Below are 23,491 nucleotides of genomic sequence, written 5' to 3' on the forward strand. Positions count from 1 at the left end.
TAATGTATTTAAATTAATTAGTTTAATAAATATTTCTCAGGAGGAATCCAACTTACCGATGGTCTTATCATTGGATGCCAAGAAGGCATTTTATAGGATGGAATGGTTTTTTTTAATTTAAAGTTTTGGAGAAATTTCAGTTTGGATCAATGTTTATGTTGGATTAAGGCAATATATAAACAACCAAAACCTAGAGTTATGACAAATGGGGTCTTGTCTGATTCTTTTAATTTAGAGAGATCTACTAGACAGGGTTGCCCTTTATCACCAGCATTATTTGCATTGGAGATTGAACCTTTAGCTCAATTAATAAGATAGGAAAAGGATATAAAAGGTATTAAATCAGGATTGGATAAATATAAGATTAGTTTATTTGCAGATGATGTATTAATTTATTTAACTGAACCATTGGAGAACTTAAAGTTGCAACAGGAAAAGTTAATACAGTATGGAGAATTATCGAGTTATAAGGTGAATTGGAATAAAAATGAACTTAAGTCTTTCTCTGAAGCTGATAACTCTGTTTGTAAAGGAGTAGTACATTTTAAGTGGGCAAGTCAAATTAAGAATTTGGGTATTAAAGTAAGTAGATATATAGATCAGTTATATGATTTGAATTATTTGTTGTTAATTTCTGTAATTAAAGATGATTTAAATAAATGGAAGCATTTACCATTAACTTTGGTGGGCAGGGTGAATTGTATAAAAATGAATATATTTCCTAGATTTCAGTATTTTTTTTCCAAAATATTTCTTGTGATATTCCTAAAAAGTTTTTTAAAGATATGAATACAATAGTTAGGAAATTTTTATGGAGGTGAAAATTAGCAAGAGTTTCTATGCATAAATTAGTATGGAAATATGAATTACGTGGTTTGGAACTTCTGAATTTTTAAATTATTATAAGGCTGCTCAATTGAAAATTATTAATAGAATGTTTGATTTTGCTAGTCCTTTGACTTGGGCAGATATAGAATTAAATAGACTTGGTGAAGTTAAAAGAGATTATTTTGTTTAAAATGAAATGTTAAATTATTAAGTTCTTATTAATTGCCTATTTTAACTCATTAGATAGGTATTTGGAAAGGGATAAATAAAGAAATTGGTACTCAAAGTAAATTATCTAGATATACACCTTTGTATCAGAATAAATGTTTTCCTTTTATGGTTAATAGTTATCTTATTAATATTTGGGACCAGAATGAGATTAAGATGATAAATGATTGTTATGAATTGAGTCATTTTTTATCATTTTAAAGATTGAAGGAAAAATATCAAATACCGACATACATTTTTTTTGTTACTATCAAATTAAATCAATGTTACGTGATTATTTTGGGAAGCATTTGGTTTTCCTAAAGAGTCAAAATTTGAAATGTTGGTTCATGATGGAGGGAAGAAAGGATTTATATCAGAAATGTATAAATTATTACAACAGAAAATGCCTAAAATTGATTTGCATAAATCAAGGATTAAAAGGAAGAAAGATTTGGGAGTTAATTTTGATGAGGATTGCTTCAAAAATATTTGCAATGATAATATGACAAAAATTATAAATGCTAGGTATAGGCTTGTAACTTATAATTTTATATATCAATTGTATTTGACTCTAGAGCCTTTGAAAAGATATAATTTGAGTATTTCTGATTTGTGTTTTCGAAGTAAGGGAGTGAAAGGTATGTTTTTGCATTCAGTACTGTCTTGTGATAAGGTTAGAGCTTTTTGGTCTTGGGAAAGAGATTATTAACAAATTATTTTCAAAATAAAACTTTCTTTAGGTCCAAATTTTTTTAATTGGAGATATTAGTAAATTGGGTTTGTTTTATAAATTGGATAATTTTTTTGAGATTGGTGATGGCAGTGGCGCGGAAATGTATAGCTATTTCATGGAAAGATCAGATGGAACTTAATTTACAAATATGGCATTTGGAATTAAGGTCATGAATTCCGTTGGAGAAGATAACATAATTGCCACAATAAGGGATTTGTGTTTAGTATTCTGCTCTTTTTCTTTTTTTTTCTTTTCTCTTTTTGGTAGTTAGTGGGTTAGGGGGATGATTGGAGGGAGGGTGTAGTTATAGGGAGGGAGGGGGGAGTTGTTTTTTTTTAGTAGTCCCTTAGTTTTTTATTATATAAACCATGTTTGAGACATGATATATTGTATTACTGAATTATCTATAATCGTGGTTGTTTTTATTATAAATAAAATAGTTAAAAAAAAGAACAGATCCTCAGAGATGTTAACACCCAGGAATTTGAAGTTCTTGACTCTCTCCACTACTGAGCCCTTGATGAGAACTGGGTCATGTTCCCCTGACTTCCTTCTGAAGTCCACAATCATTTTCTTGATTTTGCTGATGTTCAATGAGCTGATCTATCTCCCTCCTGTAAACTCCTCATCACCAATTTGGATTCTGCCAACAAATGTGGCGTCATTGGCAAACTTGTAGATAGCATTTGAATTGTGCCTGGCCATGCAGTTATGGGTGTATAATGAGTAGAGCAGTGGGGTAAGCATGCATCCTTGGGTGCGCCTGCGTTGATAATCAGTGAAGAGGAGACGTTCATCAGTGATGAGAAGGTTACTGTTTTGGAACAATCAGGAAAGATTTGTGTGTGGGAATGTGCCAAGTAAATTTAATTGAGTTTTTTAATGTATTCAAAATAGGCTCTAGCAAGACATTTGACAACATCTCACGTGGTAAGCTGGACTAGAGGTTCAGTGACATGGGATGCAGGTGAGCTTGCCAGTTGGAAACAAAATTAACCTGGTCACAGGAGTCAGAATGTGGATGCAGAGGTAGTTATTGTTAGGTCTACTTTGTTCATGAATGAGTGAGTCAAACACCAGACTGAGTCAAAATTAAGGTTCTTTGTTCTTTATTGCCGGATTGTAACACTTGCAACTAACAGTGTTAGTTGGAGAAGGCGCATTCTGCTGTTATCAGAAAATGGTGTTTTTTATATACCTTAGGATACATACTTAGTAAATTATCATACCATGACATTGTCCAATGAATAAACTGTTGCTGTCCCTCTCTGCTAGCCTCCTGCACATCAATTTGTCATCCCCACTCTTATCTTGAGAGTACAAGGTCACAACTGCATCTTGTTACGGCCCAGCACTGGGAGACTCCCTCTACATTCCCAGCTCATGATGTTTTTACCTAACATTATTCAGATTTCAGGCCCATGATCAGTGGTGTGCTACAGCGATCCAATTTGAATCATCTGTTATTTATCATATATATCAAAGATTTGAATGAATATCTAGGTGGCATGATTAGTAAATTTGTAGATGGCACCAAACTTGAATGTGGGCAGCGAAGAAGATTGTCTAAGGTTAAAGCAGGTCAATTGGAAAGGTGGTCCAAGGGTTGGCAGGTGGAATTTAACTCAGACATGTTCAAAAAAAATGCACATTTTGAGTATTTAAATGGAACAAGTCATACATAGTGAATGGCAGGGTTCTGGAGATATTGTAGAACAGAGAGACCTAAAGATACACATACATAATTTCCTGAAATTGGAAACACAGGCAGACAGGGTGGTGAAGAAGCCAAATGGCACATTTGCCTTCATTGGTCAAAGCACTGTGTGCCTAAATTGGAATGCTAGGTTACAGCTGTACAATCATTGATGAGACTACACTTGGAGCTTCGTGTGCATTCTGGTCACATGCCGCAGGAAGGATGTGATTAAGACAGAAAGGCTACAGAGAAGGTTCTCAACAATGTCTTAAGGATGGGGAGCTGAGTCCCTCCAGCTTCTCATTGCTTGAGTAATGTTCTAGCATCTGCAATTCTTGTGTTTCACAAAGATGTTGGCTGGATTGGAAGGCTTGAGTTATATTGAAGGCTGAATCGGCTTGGACCATTTTCCCTGAAGTAAAGGATGATAAGAAGTTACTTTATAAAGGTTTTTTAAATGATGAGGAGCACAGATAAGGTCACAGTCTTTTTTAAAAAACTATGGTAGAAGAGTCTAAAGCCTGAGAGCACAGATTAAAGTGAGAGGGGAATGATCAAGAGGGTACCTGAGAAGCAACATTTTCCCACACAGAGGGTGGTGCATGTTTGGAATAAGCTGCTGGAGGAAATGGAGCAATGGGTATAATGGCAATGTTTACATGTCATTGAGACAAATAGGAAACATTGAGATGAATGTGTGCTAAATGCAGGCACATTGTTCAGCATGGATAAAGGGCCTGTATCCATGGCATAGAACTCTACAAACTCTGTTCTGTTGTTTATAATCAGGGACCTGGGACATTAAAAGCAATCAAACATTTCAGCAGTAAACCTAAATTCTGAACATCTCTAATCTTTTCTGAAAAATACAGGTTTATCCAAAATAGGGAGTATCTACCTTTTAGAATAACTTTCCTGAATTAACACCAATCCATCATTAGTATTTTTTGTTAAGCATAACTCATTTGGGACACATATATCTCTGAATCAGATTCTGGGTTCAGATGTAAAACACGGAAGTCTGCAGATTCCAAGATTGAAGTAAAAATACAATGGTGGAGAAACTCAGCAGGTTAGTGTGTTTTATATAGCAAAGATAAAGATACATAACCATGTTTTGGACAAGGAATGATCAAAATGTGGGTGTTAAGCTAAGTACCTTTATTCTCCAGCATTGCTTTTACTTGTGGTACAGATCTCAGTTCAGTCTGCAATACAAAACCTAGACGCTTATCCTACATTGAGTAAGTGCTGCAATACCAAAGTAAATTCTGCCATTGAACATGATTGTGGCTAATCTGATCCTTTCTTTTACAATCTTTTTATTGGCTTTAACATACGCAAAATACATAGGTACATATAGTAATAATAATAAAAAAGTAAATTATTATCAAGTTAGAAGTATCAAATAACAATGAACAAGGTACATGAAGCCACATCATTAAATTGAAAAGAGTAAAAGAGAAAAAAAACCTATATTCCTAATCTAAGAAGCAACTCCCACTCTATGTAATCTGATCATATCCACAATTCTGCTGTTTGCTGAAACCGTTGATTCTTCGGAACTCAAAATTTTGAAATTGCCTCAATCTCTAGAGTTTCGATGATTCAGAATCTTTGGAAAGAATAAATTCTTCCTCATTTCTGCCTTAGCAGGCAAACTACTTATTTTGAAATGATCATGTTATTTATATATTCCTCTGAGGATAAAAGTCCCCATCAGCCCCAGTTCATGTTTCAAAAAAAGATCAATGATCAGTCTTCATTCTATATAGGAAGAATGTCTTCAACTGTTCATCATATGTCAACTTATTTATGATCTGGAATAAATGAAGGTGAGCACTGGTTTCTCCGGCAACTCATTCCACTCTATGTCAAACTTTTCTCCTCGGGTCCCTTAAATCTTTCCCCTCTCGTCTTAAACCAATGCCACCTGGTTGAACCTCACCTACCCTGAATTTATTAGTTGGAATACACCATTGAGAAAAAAAACAAATCAGCTTCCTGATTTACTTAAACATTGAAAATATGTCAAAAATAAACTAAATATTTGAAAAGATAGCCATTCTTTTAATTTGTGCAAATAGAAATTAAAACAAAAATCATGAAAAGGAAATAGAAAAATGGAAATGACAGGTGCAACGTGAATATAAGAAATATTGTCCTTTGCTCTTGTTGAACTTTCATTGTCTTATTCAATCATCTTTCCAGAAATGATTTTTCTCTAAATGGTGCAAATATTCCTGCCCATGACTCAGACATCGAGCTCCTGCCAACCCTATGGCAGACATTAACTGAATCTGATTGCCAAGTAGTAGCTGATGGACCCCTTGCCAAAAAAGGCAATTCTAGCCATATTGTCCATAATTTAATACTTCTGCAACAATGAATGGAAAATATACAGCACTAGGAGGCAAGGGTCTTGATGTCATCTTGTTTTTGGAAAATACAGCACAGCAAATACATAACATAAACTTAGTTGCATTTATGGATTGTCTTTATTGTATATGGATGATGGGAGGCTGGCTCAGGTGTTTTATGAGTAAATTAAATCTAGATGCAAGACATGGGCATAACTTCCAGCATTGATAAGGGGTAGATATAATATTAAGAATATCTCTTACATACAATTTGTGGAGATAAAACGAAAGGCCATGTGAAGGAAACTGAACATTTGGTTTTGATTTCAATAGCCCCCCCCCCCCCCATTATTATATGTAAGCAATCTTCCTTCCTCACCATTATTGTTTATTTCAAGACTTTTACATATTTTTCTCAACAAAATTAATATATTTTTCAAATGCCTGTCGTTTTACAATTAGGGAAAGACCATGATAAGGATAATTTTGCATAGTTCACTGAGTTTCTTCATTAACGGCAATCCCAAACAGATTGGAAAGATTAACCAGAAGTCTCTAAAGTCTTGGTAGCAATATGAGTTTACTACAACTAGCCTTAACTTGTCAGTATTAATGTTTTCCAAATGTTATTCATTGAGATTTTAATATAGGTCAAAATGGAGGGATGGTGTAATTTACACATAACAATCTAAAATCAGAAAATTACCAATGCTCAGCTACAACATTGATATACAGGTTAATGATTGAATCATACAGCACAGAAACCAGACTTTCTGCCCCATCTTCTTTATACTGACTGTGATGTCGATCTGACTAATCCCATTTGCCTTCAATGAGCTCTAATCCCTCTATGCCTTTCCTAGCCAAACAGTTGTTTGAATATCTTAAACTTTCTACCACTCCCTCCGGCAAATATTTCAGATAGAAATAAAATAATTTTCATTAAGGATTACTGATTTGATTTATGAATACATGTGCAAGCATGTCAAGTGTTTCCTACACATACTTTGTTAACACATGTTAGAACATCTAAAAAATTGTCTAAAATTGGTTCGATTTAAAATTCTGAATTGCGTGCATATTTATTCACTGGAATGCTCATTCATATTTTATGTGCACGGACAGGCGTGTGGTTATCTGAATCAAAAGTTATATTAGAAATATGGAAAGGAAAGATGTTATTACAATAAAATCTTACATTTATCAGTTAGCCGCTTTGACTTTGATTTATGTGCCCAGACATTCTAGCATCCTCCAAGAGATGAGTGTTGCCGTTATCAATGATCGTCTCAGATCAAGGTTTTAGGAGGTATTTGCTTCACCCAAATCTAGAATCTTAATTAATGTTTCCTCATTTCAAATATTACATTGTACTTAATCCCTTTATGATTCCTGATAAATTGGTGTTCACGTAACTGATAGCTTTAACTGGGCTCATTGCTCATTTTTAAATCTATTATGACATGCTCCCTTGTTTGGACTGGAACATTTTTTTGTAGAAAGCTATCCTGAACACATTCTGGAAAATAACGGTCTTTCTGACATGAGTTTGCCTGCTGCACTGCATGGCCAAACAATTGCATGATGTTATATAAAAATAATTATAATTGAATAAGACTTAAAATTTAAATAAATATGTAAATTACTGTACAACTTTTTCATCTCTGTAATTAATCTCATTAATCAGAAGTAACGCCAATAAGTTCCAACAACTCGCCTTTATTTCTTTCTTAGTATTGAATGGGGGAAAAGCAAAGCCTTTTATCTATGCACTTTTATCTTCATGCTGAAGGAACTTCCAATTGTTATCCAAATAATTTTAATGAACATCAGTGACAGATTGTCTTCTGGCTTCACTTTTATCATTATCAACATCAAGACTGGCTTTACATTATTTTCATTTATCCAGCAGCTAATACAGTGATCTAAGACAACCCAATCCTATTAAATCTGCCACAGAACCAAATTTTAACTGCCTATCAATTGAACTACAATTAAAATGAATGAAGTGTATTACTATGGAAATAAAACTGCTTTGGAGTGTGTGGAAATGAAAACTAAATATAGGAATTCCAATTCTATTTAAACTGTTATGTATCTAAAAGCAGTTCAGTGATTTTCAGGTCTTACATCGAGTTTCAGTTAGCTAACATTCAAAGATTCTTCCTTGAAAGGACTGTTCCTAAAACACTGAAGGTGTATTTTTTATATCTTACAATGCTTCAAACTAAATGACTCACAATATTTGTATTTTACATTCTACAAGGAATTTTTTAAAAATCCAACTTGATTCTAATTGATTCTAAAAGGAGTAGTGTATGTGAATGCAAAAACAAAATAGGGAACTGAGTATTTTATTGCATTATATTTTGTGTATGTAGTTCTTCAACAGCCTTTATCATGAGAATTAGTTTGAAACTTACATTGAATATTTTGCAACACAATGAAAAAAATAAATCTACAGCAATAAAAAATATGCAGTGCAACTATTCTTTAAGTCCTATTGACAACAAGCATCCAAATCCAAGTATGGTAGCCTAAATGCAAACAGTTCTTAAACTTTTCAGGTCTTACCTTTACTTCAAAACAAGCAACAGTCTTGGGCTTATCTGGGGAAAGAAAAACTGTTTTTACAGTTCTCAGAGGGTTGTTTTATATATTGTTATGCTCCACCTTATGGGAGTACTTATGTTAAGTAATACTGAGTCATTGACGCACTAATGATAGCACAATTGCATACCCCAAAGGTTCATAACATAAATGATTTTGTGGTTTTGTCAACTGGAAAATCCAAACACTGGGAAATAAAAGATTTGGATTTATAATTGATGCTCTTTGGAGGAAGGGAACTGTAGTGTAGATAAAAGCTCACACTCGTCTGAAGGGAGAACTAATGCTTTTATTAACTTACAAGACAAGTAGGGTTCATAAACAGGCTTCAGAGGGGTTCAGGGTTTAGGCAGGAAACCAGGGTTATATACAGGCCCCCAGGGGAGAAGCTGGGAGGCGGGACCAGTCGTCGGTACAGGACACTTCTAGTGAATCCCAGTTCACTACATTTACCCTTCCTTCAGAATTAAGGCTCTATGGATGAAGAGAACAAGGATCAGAAATAGACACAAAAAAAGGAATATTTACAATACTATTTACAGATTCAGGCACTCCTGGGGTCTGGAGATCCTGGTGGAGGGCCTTAGCACCAGGTGGCCTTGGGGTCATTGAGCCTCCTGGTTCACCTGTAATAGAAGGACAGTGGGCTGGGCTCCAGTTTGACGATAGAGGGGGTTCACTCTCCTCCTGAACCAAGTCCCCTGAGGCCCTGGGCAGGAGTGGGGAAAAAGAGCTCGGTAGGTCATGGGGCACCTGAAGCAACGGATCCTTGGTTCCGGCGGGTGCAGGATCCCTGATAGATATGGTGTCCTCCCTGGCGTCCGGGTACTCTATGTAGGCGTACATGGAGTTGGCATGGAGCAATTTCACCCTTCCCACCAGGGGGTCAGTCTTGCTTCTCCTCACGTGGTTCTTGAGAAGGACTGGACCAGGACTAGTGAGCCAGGCTGGGAATGTAGTCCCTGATGCTGACCTTCTATTAAATGTAAACATGAGCTCACGAGGAGTAGCATTGGTCACAGTGTAGAGTAGCGTCCAAACTGAGTGGAGCGTGATGGGGAGGACTTCCTGCCAGCGTTAGTCTAGAAGGTCTCTTTGCTTCAGGGCAAGTTTGACAGTCTTCCAGATCGCGGCATTCTCTTTTTTAACCTGTCCATTTCCCCAGGGTTTGTAATGGTAGTCCTGCTAGATGTCATGCCCCTCATCAGCAGGTACTGACACAGCTCGTCACTCATGAAAGATGAGCCCCGGTCGCTATGAATATAGCCGGGATACCCAAACAGGGTTAAAATGGAGTCTCGGGGCTTCATAACGGATAAGGCCAACGTGTCTGGGCACAGGATGGCGAATAGAGAGTGGAAGTACTCATTGATGACTGAGAGAAAATAAGTGTTCCTGTTCGTGGAGGGAAGAGGTCCCTTAAAATCGGTACTGAGCCATTCAAAGGGCATGGATGATTTAATCAGGTGTGCTTTTGCGGGATGAAAAAAGTGCGGCTTGGACTCAGTGTAGACCTGGCATACCTGGTCATTTCCTTGACATTTTCTATTGAATAGGGCAAATTGCGGGACTTGACAATATGAGCCATGTGGGTGACCTCTGGTCTGCAGTTGACTGGTGTGTGGTGAGGCACAGCATCCCTTGGACAAGGCATCTGGAGGGCAATTAAGGGCCACTGGTCGCTAGGTGATGTCAAAGCTATAGGTGGAGAGTTCAATCCTCCAACGAGCAATTTTGTAATTCTTGATTTTTTCCCTCTTAGTGTTACTGAACATGAACACGACAGAGTGCTGGTCCATGAGGACTGTAAATCTTCTACCAGCTAGGTGGTGCCTCCAGTGCCTTATGGCTTCTACAATGGCCTGAGCCTCCTTTTCCACAGATGGGTTCTGGAGCTCGTGGCCTTGAAGCATCGATGAGAAAAAGGCAACCAGCCTGCCCGGCCAGGGCTACGTCCGAAACATCACTTTCCACTTGAAAAGGTACATTCTCGTCTACCACGTGTATGGCGGCTTTCACAATGTAACTTTGGAGGTAATTAAAAGCCATCTGGGCTTTGGCCAAAAGGGTGGTGGTGGCCTTTAAGAGGGGACGAACCTTGTGGGCGTATACTCACTGGGTGTAATATGAGAAAAACCCCAGGCATCTCGTCAGATCCTTTGTGGTTCTGGGGAGGGGAAGCTCTAACAGGGGGAACATCCTATTGGGGTTGGGGCCAATGATGCTATTCTCCACCACATAGCCAAGGATAGCCAGTCATGTAGTACTAAATACACATTTATCAGAATTGTAGGTGAGATTCAGGGCTTTCGCTACATGGAGAAAACTCTGGAGATTGGCATCATGGTCTTCCACAGTGTGGCTGCAGATGGTGACATTGTCGAGGAAGGGAAAGATAGCCTACAACCCGTACATCCACCATCCTGTCCATCTGCCGCTGGAAAATAGAGACCCCTTTGGTAATACCAAAAAGGATGCTGTGGACCTGATAGAGTTGACTGTTAGCCTCAAATGCTGTGTATGGGTGGTCCTCAGAATGGATTGGCGGCTGGTGATAGGCAGCTTTCAGGTCGATGGTTGAATACACCCAATACTGCGCGATATTGTTCACCATATCCGAAATGCGAGGGAGGGGGTATGTGTCCAGGAGTGTGTATCTGTTAATTGTTTGGCGATAATCAATCACTAATCTGGACTTGTTTTCCCCCTTTACTACCACCACTTGTGCTCTCCATGGACTGGTGCTGGGTTGGATGATCCCCTCCTCCAGCAGGTGCTGGGCTTCCATCTTTATGAACTTCCTGTCTGCCACACTGAACCTTCTGCTCTTGGTGGCGATGGGCTTATAGTCAGTAGACAGGTTTTGGAACAGAGGTGGGGTGGGGGCGATATTTAGCTTAGAGAGGCTACAAATGGGTTCTGATTTTGAGGACCTTCCATTCCGAACTGATACCGGGGGAAGGGGACCAGAAAACTCCAAGGCCATACTTTTAAGGTGACACTGGAAGTACAGAACCAACAATACTGGAGCACACAATTCAGCTAAAATGTACATGCGAAATTTCCAAAATACCCCCCACCCTTTCAAATGACAGATGAACTATACAATGTTTCTGTACTTGTGCCGAATGGGACTGGGATGCTAGGAAGATTCGGAAATTAGAGGGATACATTTTTAAGTTAGATTTATGCATAATCCATGAGTCTATGAAACTTTCCGTGGACCCTGTGTCATCAGGCACTTGGTCAAATGTCCATTTACCTTCACCGTGTCCATCTAGTTGCTGAGCTGGTGAGGTCTATTCTGGTCGAGGACCAGCGATGCCAGGTCGCCAGAGATGCTGCGTTCTTTCCTTGAGTGGCCCCCTCTTTCCTGAGTCAGCCTGTTTAGGTAAGATGGCACCGACCTCGTGGCGCAGCAAGATGGCCGCCCTCCTTCCTGCTCTGACAACGATGATGGCACTGAATTCAAAATCCGGCAACTGCATGATGCCCGCCGAGCCTTTTCTCGCCATTTCCATAGGTGGCAGGTTGCACAGCAGGCAATCTTGAGTGAATCCAGTGCAGACGACTTGGGGATGGAATCGGATCCAGGAGCGGTACAGGCCATGGACTTTCTCGGACCTTCCTTCACACAGCAGACCCTTACCTAATGCCCCTTCTTCCCGCAGCTGGAGCATGCTGAATCTTTGGCCAGGTGGGTGCTGTCCCTTGCCTCAGAAAAACCACTCTCTGGCCTGGGAAGTGGCAGCCGTTAAGAGTGGGGACCACTGTAGCGGGAGCAGCCGGTCCTTGGAGGTGCTCACCCGAGAGCGCAAGTTTGCTGGCCTCCAGGTCATCGTTCTCGAGACTGGCCTGTTCCAGTGATTTGGCCAGCTTGATGTGGCTAGTGAGGTCCTTCCTTCTTGACTCGAGCAGTCACTGCCTCACGTACCTTAAGCGGATCCCTGCGACCAAGGTGTCCCAGATCTGTTCATCTTCCTGGACGTGACCCGAAGCGGTCTCATACCTGCACGTCTTAGCCAACGTCTGCAGATCCAGCAGGTAGTTGTCAATCGACTCTCCGGGCTGTTGGCAGTGTAGGGCGAGCCGGTGCCTCGCTAGCACCTCATTCAGGGCCTTCATGTAGTAGGGCTTCAGCGCCCGATGGCGGCCTCGTACGTCGGGCAGTCTCGGATGACCGCATACCCCTTCATCTCTACCCTTGAGATGAGTGCCAACCTCTGGAGCTTGTCTCTATGGAAGACTTCCCTAGTCGCGTTCAGGTAGGCCTGGAAGCAGTCTAGCCAATATGTGAACTCCTCAGCCGCGTCGGGGGACTGGGGGTCCATCAGCAGCATCTCCATCATTGTTTGTAAGCTAATAAAATTGTAGCGTAGATAAAAGCTCACACTCGACTGGAGGGAGAACTAATGCTTTTATTAGCTTACAACATAGGTAGGGTTCATGAACAGGCTTCAGAGGGGTTCAGGGTTTAGGCAGGAAACCAGGGTTATATACGGGACCCCGAGGGAGGAGCCGGGAGTTGGGGCCAGTCGTCAGTATAGGTCACTTCTAGTGAATCCCAGTTCTCTACAGGAACAAAGTAGAAACAAAACACCCTGAAGGGAAAAAAGATACTATTCCATGGAGTTAAGCAAGAAAGTCTGCAGAGGCTGGGGTCAAGTGCAAGAGACAAACATGCTGGAGAATATGCTGGGTATATATGGCCCAGGCCCAAAACAGTGGTTAACCTTTATTTGCTATGGACGTTGCATGACCTGCTGAGATTCTCCAACATATTTGTGTATTGCACGAAATTCTACTCCATGTCCATGAGATCGGCAGGCTTTAGACTACAACTCGGGGACGAGTGCCCTACAATAATAATTGAAGATAAATCTGTAATAGAAAATGTAAATAGCTCAAACAAATGTAATTTAAACCACATAGACAGTTAACTTGACATTAGTAAATGTTTTAACAATAGAATTTGAATGTTTTGCATAATTTTTCTGAATTAGGATAGAGTATTTTCCAGTTGCTTCAGATACACGCAATAAGAAAAACAGAAAAAAAATCCCTCATTAACTGTGTTTTTTCAAATCACAAGTGATTGCACATGATTTGCTCTATCATTTCAATGGTAACAACTAGACAAGAGAAAACATTGTTGTATACATTTCAAATATTGTTGAAGTCATCAACTTCATCTGTATCATGAGTAGAATATGTAAGTTTACAGACACAGCAATTTGAAGTAAAAACACAATGCTGGAGAAACTTATTAGACAGTTCACTTTATATAGCAAAGATAATGATATATAACTAATGTTTCAGGCTTGAGCCCTACGAGCAAAATGTCAGCAGACACCCAAACAAAATGGTGGAGAGGAGGGGCAGGGGGAAGAGAACAGGCCCACAGGCAGGATGTAATAGGTGTATAAGTGAGGGAGGGCACAACAGCAAATGTGGGGGGGGGGGGGGCATAGCCCTGTGAATGGAGAATGTTACGTGCCTAGAGGACCCATAAACCCAGCAGCAATAGATATTCACAAAGACAAATGGTTACTTAAACAAAAGTTGCTTTTAATTTTCTTTAAACATGAAAATAGAATCAAACTTTAACTTATCTTAACTAACCTAATTTAACCCCCTTCTAATTCTAAATTCACATGTATGTAATGTGTGTGTAAGTTCAGAAAGGTTATTTGGTTCACTGTCCAATCTCACTTCTTGTTCCTCCAAGTTCACTGGTTGCAGGCAATTCTTATACTGTGCACAGAATTAAACATTTATTAAGTTCACCAGGCTTTGGTGCTTGAAAGGTAAATGGTTTCTGCTCAGGAAGGTTCTTGTCAGTTGAACATTGTCCTTCCAGTCATTTGTGCATTTTCGGGTTAGGTCCCTCTCAAATGTTAGCTGAACCACATGGGCCTTTGTTTGTGGAGCATTGCGTGTTGGTGGTCTGAAAAAAACATCTCTTAAGAGTGGAGAATGAATTCTCGCACATTGCTGTGGAGACATCAAACATTACAGCATGTTTGAAAGCAGTCATTACACTGGGTATACCACTCAGATGTGTCTGGTTCTTTGAGAGGATGTGCTGTATAAACCAATCCCCCTCAATTGGCTGCGATTGTTTTTGCAACCTGAAAAGTTGTTTAGCAACTTCAAACTCTGTCTCAATTACAGGCGATCATGACAGGTCCATATGCTTCACAGCCTTTACATCAAGAAACATATCACTTTCCAGATTCAGTACAACAAGTGCACTAGTGAACTGTGAGTTGTGCTCACTGAATCTGTGATTTAACTCTCCAAGCAGTGAATCAATGGTGTTGTCGTACACTCTCCGGATTTCTGTTTTATCGTGATAATTCCTCTGTCCTGTATTACCCGTAACGACATAATCATCCACAGTTGTGTTCGCTTGGATCTCTGTTTGATTGTGGGTCTCAGTAATGCACTGGCAGCCGTGGCCATGTTCCACACCTTATTAAACTCCTCATCACAACGGAGTCTCCATACTCAAGCTGTTACTTCCCACAATATTTAAACCTGTAATCAACTCAATATCCTCTTTCTATAGAAATTGGTCCAACAGAGCAAGAACTGTGTGCACTAACTTGGCAATGAATGAGAAGCTGACCTGGGTCATCTCACGCAGCAGGCCCATAACCTCCATTCGCGCATCTGCGCTATAGACCAGGAAAGAGTTAGTCCCACAAATCAAAAAGAGATGCTATGTCATCGAAGGAGTTTAGAATAACTGACACAGTGGCAAGATGTCCTGTCCATCTCTGTTCTAGAAGGCGTTTAAGTTGCACACCCTTATAGTGCACAACAATGGTGGGCTTCCTGAGGGATTTGTAGAGGGAATCACACACATATTAAAGAAGTCCACAACAGCTATATCTGCTAACATTGCATGTATTACTACTAAGTGGAGCTGGTGGTGCACATAAGGTATCTCATGACCTAGTTTCTCTTGCAGTAGCTTTTGGATGCCACCATGCTTCCCAGGCATCAGAACAGCTTCATCAAATTCCTGGCTTAGAATCTTTGAGTAGTGTTACGAGCCCAGAGGACCCCAAAACCCAGCAGCAATAGATATTCACCAAGACAAATGGTTACATAAACAAGTTGCTTTTAATTATCTTTAAACATGAAAACGGGATCAAACTTTAACATATCACTATTAACGTAACTAACCTAACTTAGCCCCCTTCTAATTCTAAGCACACGTGTATGTAATGTGTAATTAAGTTCAGAAAAGTTCTTTGATTCACAGTCCAATCTCACTTATCATTCCTCCAAGTTCACTGGTTGCAGGCAATTCTTAGACTGTGCACAGAATTTAACATCTATGAAGTTCGCCAGGCTTTGGTGCTTGAAAGGTAAATGGTTACCGCTCAGGAACATTCTTGTCAGTTTTCAGAGAGAGATTTGTTGTTCGCTGGACACAAACTGATCCCTTTTAATCAGCCACGTTAGTGTCTTGCTGAAGAAACTTGCCCCTTCAGGGTTCTCCAGATGATAACCTCTTTCTTTCAGGTCACACAGAGTGTATTTTTGTTTCTCTTATTCCCAAGTGAAACATTAGACAGCCAGTCCTCTCCTCTTGCATGAACCACAAGGGCTTTGACCATGCTGAACTAAGCACTCACAACCTGTCTTCCAAATGGGGGTTTTCCGCAAGCTTCCAGCTTGTCCTGTTCCAGTCCCAGCTGCTGCTACTGACTGTAGCACTCCAGAACTGATCTCTGTCTCTCTCTTTCTCTCCCAGAGAAAAAGCGACCAAATTACCTTCTTAGAACAGCAAGCTGCACTCCCAGACAGCCTGCGGCTCCGAACTACTCCTCCAATCTCTTTCATCTGTTGCTTTTAAAAACAACAATCCATTAGTGAAGTCTCTTGGGCACTCCCTAAAGTTTTTGCAAAGGCCCCCAGGAGCCACCCTGTCTGGCTTGAGTAGAGCTCCAGTATTTTAAATGAGATCTGTTTTGAAGTATTTGTATGTGACCTACACTAAAAAACCTGCCCCCATTTATCTCCCAAAAACATCTATATACAATACAAACACAACATAATCTGTCACAGTATCCAGTCCAACCTCCTTTAGCACTGCCACAATGTGTCACTTTTGCCAACTGTTGCCATGGTTAACAGATGTGACCTCATATGACTCATTTAGTAGCAAATGACAATCGATATATTTTCACATCCAATGGTGTCACGGGTTCCATCTACTTTCAAAGTGTAATTGGAGTCACCTACTTCCTCCACTATAGCCTCTGTTGAGTGTGCTTATCAGTTCATTATGCATGTCGTGACAGGTGTACGTAGCATTGCGAGGGATCATTTTCACAACCTCAGCCAATTCAGGGTCCTTTTTAACCGTATAGTCCAGTAAGGAGAGGAAAAGTCCACTCTGTGCCTCCAACATGCTATCAAAAGCCTCTATCTTCCATTATAAAGGAAACTGGTTTTCCACCAAAAATCCAAGAACATCAATGACGGAAGAAACATAATATCTATTCTTTTGCATTTCTGTGTTGGCAAGTATTGAAATCTCCTTTCCAGTTGTGACATGCAACTCCCGCTCCTCCCACTTGTATAGCAAGAGATATGCTCCTTTGAGGTTGCATGTTTATGAAATGCCTCATTTCTCTCTGCAGCATTTTTCCAGTTATAAAAGCACGTACTCTCAAAGGCATCTGACTTCCGAGAGGCAACAGCAAAAACAAAATGGTGCGTTGGCTTTGACACTGTATTCAAGCAAGATGCGATACCAAGCAGAAACAAATGAATGCTTCCTACTTCTGAACATGCTGGCAGGGTAATTCAGTAAGACGATCTGGTTGGGATGGTCAGTCCTGAGGTCACCCATGTCTAAGGGGATGTCTTTCACAGCTAGCACTTACTTCAGCATCATGGTTGCTGCTTGCAGAAGAACTAAGATCTTCTGGCTTTGTAGAGATGGCCGTGCTGGGCGCTGGTGGAACTAAGAGCCTCTGGCTTTGTAGAGATGGCTGTGCTGGGCGCTGGTGGAACTAAGAGTCTCTGGCTTTGTAGAGATGGCCGTGCTGGGTGCTGGTGGAACTAAAAGCCTCTGGCTTTGTAGAGATGGCCGTGCTGGGAGCTGGTGGAGCTGTAGGTGGCCTTGATTTTGAAGATGAAGAAGCAGATACATCCAGCCATCTTCTTATATCCATTTCACTTGATTTCTGTTCTGTATGTTAAACACACAATTTGCAAGAGAGGAGAAGAACTGTAAGGTAAGCCTAAAACACACTTTCCTTTCTTCAGGTTTAAACGTGGCACCATGGCATGATGTCACATTGTATGTTCCACTCATTAAATGCAGCATCCCTTCGGACATCACAAGCATAAGTATAAATTTTCTGTTCCTATTTTTGTTCGTATATTTTTATAAATTTTTTAGAGTCAGAGATTTTAATTAATATATATTTTAATGAAAACTGTTTTGTCCATTTTGCGGGTGGGTGCAGCAGCACGTTGTGAGGGGAGCATATGCCATACATTGTTGGGGGGGGCACACACCATGCCATGGTTGGGGGGGTCACAGCATCTCATTTGCGGGGGGGCATGCCTGTGAATGTCCCCCTTTGGCGCTGACCCTACACGAGGCCAAGGACAGATATGTCAGCAGGGGACAGGGGCACAGAATTGAAATGGTTGGCCACTGGTAGATCCCTGTCATTGGTGCTCAATGAAGCAATCTCCCAGTCTGTGCCCAGTTTATCTGATGTAAAGGTGGCCACAGTGGGAGAAATGGATGCAATGACTCCTGCAGATTCACAAATGAAGTCACATTTTACGCTTTGAATTTGTAGAAGCCGAGCAGTTCAACTTTTCCCTTCTCCCAGTCTGTAAAAGGACAAATCATACAACTCTGGTCTACAGGTATATTACATATCAAAGGGGGAAAGAATGTGCTGAGATTATTCAGGAAGCATTCAGTGAGGATGATCAGGAATCTTTCTTCCTTTGTCATATTTAATTTCTGCCTAACGGGGTAGTATTTTACGCAGCACAAAAAAAAAACAAGAATAATTTGGTGAGATGCAAAACATGAAAATCAGCAGGCAGCATGGTTGAAGTAAAAATACAAAGTTGGGGATACTCAGCAATTCAACGTCCTTTATATAGCAAAGGTAAAAATACATAACTAACGTGTCGGGCTTGAGTCCTTCTTCAATATATGGAAAAATGACCGCAGGCATCCAAACAAAAGAGTAGGGGGAGAGGGGTGGTTGCAAAGGCAGGAGGTGATAAGTGGAGAAGGGAAGGAGAGGACAGCAGCGATCAAGGGGAGGAGGGATGGCTAGTTTAAGGGAGGGGGAAGGGAGGAAGGAGAACTGGAGAGGGGAAGAGAAGAGGGGAGGAGGGAAGAGCAGAGCAGGTTAGCAGAAACCGGAAAAGTCAATGTTAATGCCAGCTGGCTGGAGAGTGCCTATACTGAAAATCAGGTGTTGTTCCTCCAATTTGCGGGAGATTTTGGTGGGACAGTACAGCTGGCAGAGTCCGCAAATATCGAATCCATGCTGCTGAAGACCCAACTGCGCTGGGTGGGTCACATCTCCAGAATGGAGGACCATCGCCTTCCCAAGATCGTGTTATATGGCGAGCTCTCCACTGGCCACCAAGACAGAGGTGCACCAAAGAGGTACAAGGACTGCTTAAAGAAATCTCTTGGTGCCTGCCACATTGACCACCGCCAGTGGGCTGATATCGCCTCCAACCGTGCATCTTGGCGCCTCACAGTTCGGCGGGCAGCAACCTCCTTTGAAGAAGACCGCAGAGCCCACCTCACTGACAAAAGACAAAGGAGGAAAAACCCAACACCCAACCCCAACCCACAAATTTTCCCTTGCAACCGCTGCAACCGTGCCTGCCTGTTCTGCGTCGGACTTGTCAGTCACCAACGAGCCTGCAGCAGACATGGACATACCCCTCCATAAATCTTCGTCCGCGAAGCTAAGCCAAAGAAAGAACAAGAACATAAGTCCATGGGCAGACATGTGAGTCTTGAAATGATTGGCTACTAGGAGATATCTGTCACTGATGCTGACGGAGCGAAGGTCCTCAGTAAAATGATCTCCCAATCTGCACCCAGTTTCTGCTATGTAGAGAAGGCCTCAAAGAGAGTACTGGATGCAGTAAATCAGAATGATTTGGTACCAGCTATACAGATTCAGATTCTGCAATGGCAAATAAGATGAAGGGAAAGTAAGAAGAACATTTTTAAGTAAGATTAGGTCATTTTATGCCATGCCTCATCATCTGTATCACTGTGAAAAGTATGTTGACTGTTTCATCAGTCTGGTGTGGTGTGGTGACTTGAGTCCCCGGGCACACAGAAGACTGCAGAAAGTGAATATATCCTACCAGGTCCATCACAGCCACAGCCTTCCATCCTTTGAAGACATCTATGTGAGAGGCTGACTCTGATCAGTGGGAGATCAGAAGTGGAGAGGGTGAGCAAATGTAAATACCTGAGAGTCACTATCTCGGAGGACATTTCCTAGACCCAACATACTATTGTCATCGCCAGTGCCTCTACTTCCTCAGGAATTTACAGAGGACTGGTATGACATCAGAAACCTTGGCAAACTTCTATAGATGTGTGGTGGAAAATGTGCTGACTGGCTGCACCACTGCCTGGCATGGGAGAACCAATATCTCTGAGGACAAAGCCCTGCAAAAGGTAATGTACACTGCCCAGGACATCACAGGCAAAACTCTCCCCACCATTGAGAACATCTAAATGGAATGCTGCTGGCATAGAGCAGCAACCATCAAGGATCTACCATCACCCAGGACATGTCCTTTTCTTGCTGTTGCCATCAGGAATGAAGTATAGATGCCATACCACCTGGTTCAGGAACAGTTGCTACCCTCAACCATCAGACTCCTAAACCGCAGACTCAATCAGAGAGTCATTTAAAGACTCTTCTTCGCATATTACTAAATATTTTTTTTTCTGTATTTACACAATTTGTTTGCATTTCTTTCTTTGCTTACATATCTTTCTTTTTGAGTTCATCTTCAGTTTACAGTTATTGATTAAATGTAGACATTGTAGAGCTCGTCGAAAGAATTAAAGACTTGTTGATCCAAACCAAGGCTTTTATTAGCAAAAGACAGGAGCTCTTCACAGGTGGCCGACCAGTCCGGAATGATCCGACCTGGCTAGGGACACAACCCTTTAAGGCCCAGACAGTAGGCGTGGCTAAGCTCTCAGCCAATCGCTGTCAGCACAGTCTAGATACTGTAACTATATACACTATATACATTGGTGATAGATCTGTACTATCACAGACATACAGCATGGAAACAGGTCATTTTGGTCCACAAGTCTGTGCCACTCAATTTTCACCCCATTAACCTACACCCCTGGTACATTTTGAAAAGTGGGAGGAAACCAGAGTCCCCAGGGAAAACCCACGCAAACACGGGGAGAACGTACAAACTCCTTACAGATAGTGCGGAATTCGAACCTTGGTCCCAATTGCTGGTGCTGTGAAGGCTACTACGCCAACTGTTTGTTGATCAGATGAAATTCTGCCTGGCCTGCAGGAAAAAGAATCACAGGTTCTTGAACATAAACTTGAACTTTGGCTTTGAAGGCAGCCAACAACATACAGTACACCCATCAACCTGGTCTCAACCTCTTCTCATTGCTATCTTTAGGTTCAAGAATAAATTTTCTCCAATAGCTATCAGACGCTTGAATCTCCCCATACTCCCCTAACTCTAACTATAAACTTGTCTGAAACCCTATTGAAATGTCACTTTTTTTCTAGCACTAACTGCAATTGTGTCTATTTATCTGTCTCTCTTTTTAGATTCATTATTTCTCTCTCTTGGCAAAAGTATTTCATGTACACCATTGTTGTTGGTCTGTTTTCCTGCAGCAAGCAATAATTTCAGAGCATCTCATTGCCCATCTCAGAAGTGGAAATGTAAGGAGGAAGCACATAAGGCATTGTCATGACATATTATACATATCCAGACATAAGAGGAAACAATAGGCAATAGGACTCCACTTCAGGAGTTCTCACCTCTACTGGTATTTTTGTATTGAATGGTCATTTTAATACTGCTTCTGTTTATACTGATGCAGACTGACGATGCAACATTTCCAGCATTTTACATTTCCATTTCAGCATCTGCAGGATTTTACATTTCTCTTGAGATCAAAAAGATGGTTTTCAAGTTCAGGTTTATTATCATCTGTTTGTACAATGAAACAACATTCTCTGATCCCTGGTGCAAAAACATACAAACACACCAACCAGACAAATGATACATGTGCAGTATATACACACACATATATGTGTGTGTGAGAGAGAGAGAGAAATATATATAAATAAATATTGTTGAATAAATAGTCGAGTATTGGAGGGTTTGTATGAGCAGTTGATTCAGTTGTTCAGCGTTCTCACAGCCCATGGGTAGAAGCTATCTCTCAGCCTAGTGGTTCTGGCTCTTATACTCCTCTATCTCTTTCCCAATGGGAGTAGTTGAAACATGCTGTATGCTGGATGGCAGGAGTACATAACGATTTTGCAAGCCCTCTTCCAAGAACAATTCTAGTACAGCACATCAATTGGGGGGGGGGGAGACCCCAGTGATCCTCTCATGGTGGCTGGTAGCCTTGCCCGACTCAGTCTTCACAGGAAGTTCAGTGCCAGCACCAGTGCAGTTCCAGCGATGTGAAGGAAGACAGCCATTGCTCCTGCACTCCCGCATTGAGCCATCACTGTGAACCAGAGCGAAACGTCGCGGCTGCCCTATCCCCACCCCCCGTTCGCTGCAGCAGCATGTTGAGGCAGCACCGCCACAGCATCCTGCATTGAGCCAGCCAGGGGTTTCCCTGCGATGCACACGTGCAAGTGTTGATGTCACCAGCGTAACCGGGTGACCCATTTCCCCTTTCAAATCGGCAGAGGAGGATGCCCAGGTAAGATTTACTGGGTCCCCTGACCACTTCCTTTCAAATAAACCTCTACCTGGGTCTTCGAGTAAATTGCCTGGTTAACCCCATTTTACAAGACAATTTGAAAGGGCCTACTGTTGTGCCTTCCAATAAGTGAGAAGTTGTTGTGTGTCCAATACAGGCCACTTCTTAAGTGGACTTCTGAGGAACTTGGTCCTCTTTACTTTCTCCACCACTGAGTTATTAATGTGTAGTGGAGGGTGGTCATTCTTTGTCCTGCGAAGTCCACAATCATTTCATTTGTCTAGTCCACATCAAGACTCAGGTTGTTATTCTTGCACCATATCAAGAGATTTTCCACCTCTTCTCTGTAGTACGACAGATTGTTATTGCTGATGAGGCCAACTTCTGTGGTGTCATCTACAAGCTTGATGACTCCATTGGAGCTGGATCTGACATTGCAGTTGTGGGTCAGTAGTGTGAGTAAGAATGGACTGAGCACACAGCCCTGAGCACCATGACGGGCTCGACATTCAGCTCCTGACCTGGACAGATGGTGGTCTTTCCATTGGGAAGTTTAATTATCAAGCAAACATAAGTAACAAAATGAAGTAATGGCAGTGTAATTTCTCATATGATTTTCAGTGTACTGACTGCATCCTGCATAGTTTTAAAGCTGTTTAACAGCATTTCATTACAGTCAATGAAATCCACATTTAAAGAATGCAAAATAAGTTTCAGAATGGCACAATTATTAACAAATTTAGATTAATGTATACATTCAATGTTAAACTAAGCATAATTAAAATGATTTTAAGTGTTTGAATTTAACATAAAGATCATAATCAGGTTATGACACATCTTTAAATTTATGATAAGGCCTTCGTGTTATTTGCATCAATTTGGGATTGTGAAATATATCCAGTATATAAATGTGTCTTGCCAATGGAAATGTAGAAGAGCACTGCCTGCAGGGATATAGGACAGAAAGCTGGGAGTTAATAACTTTAACTCAAGAAAAATTTACAAGCATGTACAGGCTGAATACAACATGATCATCTGGGAAATAGAACTAAATGGCAAAGTTAAAATACAAGAACAGA

General features: G+C 40.9%; 1 long non-coding RNA gene across 4 annotated transcripts in view; it reads right to left on the reverse strand.

The window, feature by feature from the left end:
- Window positions 1-2,874: 2,874 nt before the first annotated feature.
- Window positions 2,875-23,491, reverse strand: part of LOC138745892 (uncharacterized) — a 67,370-nt gene continuing 46,753 nt past the window's right edge. For all 4 annotated transcript variants that reach the window (XR_011346568.1, XR_011346567.1, XR_011346569.1 and 1 more), the window contains 3 exons: window positions 20,927-21,019; window positions 8,405-8,439; window positions 2,875-3,882 (listed from right to left, as the gene is read on the reverse strand). This is a non-coding gene — a long non-coding RNA (uncharacterized lncRNA). The remainder of the gene's footprint in view (window positions 3,883-8,404; window positions 8,440-20,926; window positions 21,020-23,491) is intronic.

This window comes from Narcine bancroftii, chromosome 11 (genome assembly GCF_036971445.1).
Source record: "Narcine bancroftii isolate sNarBan1 chromosome 11, sNarBan1.hap1, whole genome shotgun sequence".
NCBI classification, from domain to species: Eukaryota; Metazoa; Chordata; class Chondrichthyes; order Torpediniformes; family Narcinidae; genus Narcine; species Narcine bancroftii.